The 6187-nt window shown below is 39.1% G+C and overlaps 1 long non-coding RNA gene across 1 annotated transcript; it reads right to left on the bottom strand.

The window, feature by feature from the left end:
• Positions 1 to 289: 289 nt before the first annotated feature.
• LOC142103600 (uncharacterized) lies at positions 290 to 6187 on the bottom strand. Its single transcript, XR_012679398.1, has 3 exons — positions 6069 to 6187; positions 5363 to 5456; positions 290 to 1864 (listed from the first exon to the last, which is right to left on the bottom strand). It is a non-coding gene; the product is annotated as an uncharacterized LOC142103600 (long non-coding RNA).

Here is a 6187-nt window from a genome sequence, read left to right on the forward strand (position 1 = left end):
CTGTTCCCCCATGCAGTGTGCAGAGACAATTGATAGAATGTATGTACCTCAATTTCAATCAATGAGATCTTAGCGCTTCCATTCAGTGAGATCACTGGTGGACTCGTGAAACCATTCATATGTAGGGACACAGTCACGGTTTCTCAATGAAAGTGTGCAGCTTCCCAATTGGCTGATGTAAGATGTAACAGTGGATAATGAAGTATAATTTGTCAGTGGTGCCTCTCAGCTTATGAATCATACTTCAGCCCATACAGCCCCATCTGTTGCAGTATTGCTTGTTGTGGGAATTGTGCTACATGTACTTCTATGGCCATTTGTATTTCTTAACATACACAGAAGTTACCGTATTACTTTCTTGAAAGAAATAATAGAATTAGTCTTCCATAGACTTCAGTTAACCTGTATTCGTCATGAAAATAGTAGAATATATATTTGTATCACCAGTCATTAACATTTGAACAAAGCATATCTGAGACATGAGGAATCGTCTTTTAAATAGATATCCTTTTTAAAATACATATTGTTTTAGTACGATGTTCCTTTTACTAAGTATACAGCTCAACTTATCTCGTTTTTCATGCAGTTCCCAGTAGATGTACTTATCTCACTGCTGTTTGACTTGCAACGTTCATGTTCATGGTCTGGTCATGTTGAGAAAGTGTTTATGGGATTTACATTCAAATAGTGACAACCATGGACGAGGGCTGGAAAGATGTACATTGCTCTCGAATATGCCAATATATATCTGTCTGGAAGAAAGGGCACAGATCCAGCTGCCGGCCTCATGGTTAGAAGACTCCATTTTTCTATTGGCATGGAAAAATTCAGCCCAATGCCAGTTGTCTTTCATGTCTTCAGTCTTAATATGTTCAGCATCTTATTTTTGAATATCTTATCCACAAAGCTGGTCCACCAACAACAGCCATTAACAATTTGTTTAGATGTGCTATAATCAATCTCAAATAATACATTGTGAAAGTTTTTCAGAAAGATCGTGGGGAGTATTTAATAAGCAGTGAAGTGGCAAATTGCCGCCGTAAAACGCTTTTTTGCTATTTAAGAATGGGTTAACGCCAGAGAAATCCTCGCCACCGGCCTTGAGTCCATTGACGGAGCTTACCGCTGTCACTCCAGATGGTGTTACCCGTCTTTAATAATGGGCCTCTCCGGCTTTGCTGGATTCCTCACCAAAGCACTTCCTCTAGTCTCCAGCAGCAATAGGCTTCCAGTGAATAGTTACAAATCTTCATGGAGGAGGAGTGTGTCCACTAAGGCTCCTAGAGCTTCCCAGTAATGATTAACAGTATTGTTTCATGCATTGCTGTGGTTTGCAGGGATGCCTAGTGATGGCTATCATGCTGGGGTGATAAATGGACCGCTTTAACAGGTAGAGGTCTATAGCAGGAGTTGTTTGTGGAATTTAGGGTGAGGATAGTGTCCATTTATAGTTTAAACAGCAAATATTGCTCCTATCAGCTCCCAGCACAAACTTTAAACCAGAAGGGGGTCGGCGGAGAAGGTGACCACTGCTGAACATCTGTGAAGCTGTCCTACGGTGTTTAATGACAGATGAGTGCTAAATGCAGAGTGTTCAATGTGCGGCTGTCATGAAATGCCGCAAGAGTCCCACTGACGAGTCCTACAGTGTAATTGTCAGGGGCAGGATAGGCTGGGGGGTCAGGGGGGCCCCCCGGGCCGGTCACATAGTGGGCTAACTTGGGCCACCTGCATATTTTTTTCATTTAAAATAGGCTGCCGAGTTGAGTCTTGTCCTCCGGGCTAAAATTTGCCAGCCCTCTCCTGGTAATTGTCATATCCTCTCATAGGCTGCCATACACCAAAAGAGGTGGGCTCCCGGTTGCTGTGGGTAATAATATAACAATAAAACTCCTCATGTGGGGGGGGGGGGGGGCGTGACAGACAAAAATGATGCTTCTTGCTGGTTTTACTTGTGCTTTAAACGAATATTTTTTGTGATTAGAGTGTCTTACAAATCACTCAAAACATTAAAACACGTCTTTTCATGCATTCTCTGAACATATTGATTTAGCATTCACTGTTGGGGAAAAAAGTATGTGATCCTCTAGGATAATCAGCTCTATTATGGGGATCATTGGAGCCAGATATTGCAATCAATGAGATAACAATCAGACAATTTAAGGGGCCCTTCCCTATTGAAAGAAAAGCAAATAATGATAATTGCTATCAGCGTCAGAGTCTACTTTTCATGTTACAGGTTTGTGAAACTAAATCAAGCTTCAGTCGAAGGCGATTTCTCGGGTTCTCCTATAAAGAGTTGATGCTCATGAGGTTGGAGAGCGTTATAAAACCATTGATAAGACACAAGTTTTTGGGGTCACTTATTGCATCTAAAGTGTCGCCCAATTCAAATAAATTGCCTGCTCATTGAACTCATTAAGAAGATGCAGGGTTTGGAGAGCAGGAAAACTGGATGCAAAACTAAAAGCTGGTGTCACAAGTGGGATTCCCATTCTTGACTCCCATAGTATAAATAGATATGTGCCCCCCATCAAATAAATCCTCTACTAGCCTCAGCAGCAGACAGCCTGGGCTACTTTTTCTAAAACAAGAAGACCACGAGCATGATGTCTGGTGCCATATAGATAACCAGCCACAACCTGGTCAGCACAGAGCTGGTGCCTCTTTGGAGGGGCAAGGAGCACAAAAATCAACCCCCCACCCCCACTCAGAGACTGTAAGCCCTGCACTGAAAAGTACTGGGGATCTTCCCAACCCGGCAGGGCCAGGGAATTGAATGCACCAATAAATGAATATAGAGAAGGTCTGGCAGGGTGCAATTTAATTCACTGGTGGGAGGGATGTTAATTCCCTGTACTGGTGTCAATGCTCCAGAGGATCTCGGGGTAGGACTACAGGAAACTGCTGCACAGTGGGCCTGAGTCATTAAGGAGAGCATGGCAAAAAAAAGGAGTAAATTTGCTCCTGGACAAACCATGTTACAATTCAAGGGGTGCAAATTAGTTTATTATTTTGCATGTAAGGAAAATGCTGGCTGCTTTTTCATCTAGCACACAAATACTTGATAACTTTATTTGTACACTGAAATGTATAGTTGATCTAGGACATGCCCTACCCAGTGCCCTCTTAACAACATTATGGGCCCCCGGGCAAAGCAGTGCAGCGGGGCCCCTCCATATTTTATAATATATATATATATATATATATATATATAGATATATATATATATATATATATATAGAGAGAGAGAGAGAGAGAGAGAGAGATGTATAGAGATACAGATATAGATATATAGAGATAGAGATAGAAAGATAGATGTACTTGCTCAATGACCCTTGAAGGTTTTTTTGCAGGTTTTTTCTTTTGCAGGATTATTTATTCTAATTAAGAGCCCTGCCTATGGGGCCCCCTTGCCCATGGGGCCCCCGGGCACCTGCCCATTGTGCCCAATGGAAAAGATGGCCCTGGCCCTACCCCAACTATAAATCTGTCCCCACATTTTAAATTTACCTCCTGCTCCAATGCAACATGGTTTTGCCCAGGTGCAAAGTTACTCCTTTTTTTTGCTTTGCTGTCCTGAATAACTCATGCCCAGTGTGTCTATTTAAATTAAAAAGATACCTTCCTATAAATAGATATATGTATCTATATGTATATTAGTGGATTTCAAGCACTATTGTGCTTTAATCCCAGTATCCCTGAATCCCTCAGTGTGGTGAGAAGACTCCAACAATAACAATTAATTGCAATTGTGAGATAGTTACACGTGCAAGACACTGCGTAAGTGTCTTCGTGCCCTCGTTTTACTTTGTGTTGGGAAACAGTATCAAAAGTCCTTTATTTTGCTTGTGGCAGAGTAAAAACATGAACAGCTGAATCCGATGACACTAAAAATTCCGGAATACACACAATATGACAATGACCCTAAACACACCAGTAACTTACATAGGTAATTCTATGACAGAAAGGCTGGAACAGAATAAATATCACAATCTTGGAATGTCAAAATGAAATCCTGACTTGAATCATTTTATATGTTTTTTCTTTGTTCAATTTTACATAAGTAGAAACATAAACCTGAAATCAATACATAAAATGTTGAAAATTCAATAAAAGAAATGACCAGAGATTCCTGTACTGTAAGTAAATCAAGTTTAACGCACATATTATCAATGAAGGGATATAATTCCAGGATCTACAAACAAACCGGTAGGATCTGGTTGGAAGAAACATGACGAGGAGCAGAAATTGATCAGGAGGGGGAAGTGCAAGATGAATTTATAGCACTAAAAAAGTGACACCGGGGGTAAATGTATCAAGCTGCAAGATTTGAAAAGTGGAGATGTTGCCTATAGCAGCCAATCAGATTCTAGTTATCATTTCTTTAGTACATTCCACAAAATGACAGCTAGAATCTGATTGGTTACTATAGGCAACATCCCCACTTTTCAAACCTGTTGTAAACTCACAGCTTGATACATTATCCCCCAGAATTGTATATTGTCGCAGTTTGCATATGTAGCCATTTGTTGTTGTCAAAAAGGCCTTTATATGCTTGGGGGGCCTAACATTCAAGCCAGAGAAACCAGATACTCATGAATTTAGAGTATGCACGACTTAACTTATTTTAAATATGGTGACATGTTCCTGTATTGACCAGTGCATGCAAAACAGCCCAACATATAAGTGATTTAAAGCCTAAATATCATCACAGTTGAGTGATTGACCAACAGTTACAGGAAGAATTCATTTGAAGTCATTGCTACACACACTTTCTGCACACAAGTCTGCGTGTATATATATATATATATGTATGTGTATAAATATATATATATATATATATATATATATATATATGTGTGTGTGTATGTGTGTGTGTATATATATATATATATATATATATATATATATATATATATATATTTTTATATATATATTTATATATATATATATATATATATATATATATATACATATGTATGTGTATATAGATTTTATATATATATATATATATATATATATATATATGGATAAAGATGATTTTTACCTACATCTTTGGTATTGTCACTGTGAATACTAATTGATTGGCTTCTCCATATAAGTGGGATTCAGGTTTATATCCCTTTATATTTATCGTAGGGAACAAAATTATGACGGGCAATTTTTTAGAATTATGTAGGAGGGTAAAAGGTCCCGGGCAGCATTAGACGGAGAGGCATTTATAATTACATTGTAATTTAGACCTGTGATTTATGGTCTACACAGGGAGAGAAAAATGTGGTACTGCCGAGAGATCTGTGAGGAAGTTTAGTGAGATACAGCTTAATGAAATAATAAAAAGAAAAATGGATTGCATTACCTTTCAGTTACTTTCTCCCCTCGCAGAAGGTTCCTATTAACCCTGCGATTAGTTATTGGGAAGAGGCAGGAGCAGAATACCAGGGTGGAAGGATCTGGGGGAAAAAACATGTGGGGTGAAAATAAACCCAGATTTGAGGCTATTATTGTGTACTAGATACAAGATGTTCTCAGAATCACTATGTATCTGTGAGGATGGGCTCATTCTAACAGGACCATGTTCTGCCGTTGTCTGGTGGGTGCTACTAGGCTAACAATCTACTTAAGGGACTTAGAGGTACATTTACTAAACTGTGGAGATGTTGCCTATAGCAACCAATCAGATTTGAGTTATCAATTATTTAGTACATTCTACAAAATGACAGCTAGAATCTGATTGGTTGCTATAGGCAACATCTCCACTTTTTCAAACCCTCAGTTTAGTAAATATACCCTTTAGAATTATTTACTAACAACTTTACCTATATGCATAATACATTTAGTTTTAGGCAAATGTGCCTATTTAGCTGCCTTGCGCATAGCATAATTCATAACCGGCATCTGTTTTGGGAATTTGTTCCCGTAAATTAAGGATGCACCTACATCTGCAGGATTGCATGCCATGGAAATGCATGTGGTGGATTATTACATTTAAAATAATTTTCTCTTAAAATACTGATGTCTTCAATTAATCATGAGTGTGAGGGGCTGTCTTTACGTGTCAGTACCTGAGTGTACAAGAAACGTCCTTTTCACAGGGAAAAAGAATGTGACCACCAGCATGAGTGCTCCCGCCTGCACTCAGCTAGGAAGACTCCGATCAGTCCATGGTTCCTCCTGTCAGAAG

Source organism: Mixophyes fleayi, chromosome 10, assembly GCF_038048845.1.
Source record: "Mixophyes fleayi isolate aMixFle1 chromosome 10, aMixFle1.hap1, whole genome shotgun sequence".
Classification (NCBI taxonomy): Eukaryota; Metazoa; Chordata; class Amphibia; order Anura; family Limnodynastidae; genus Mixophyes; species Mixophyes fleayi.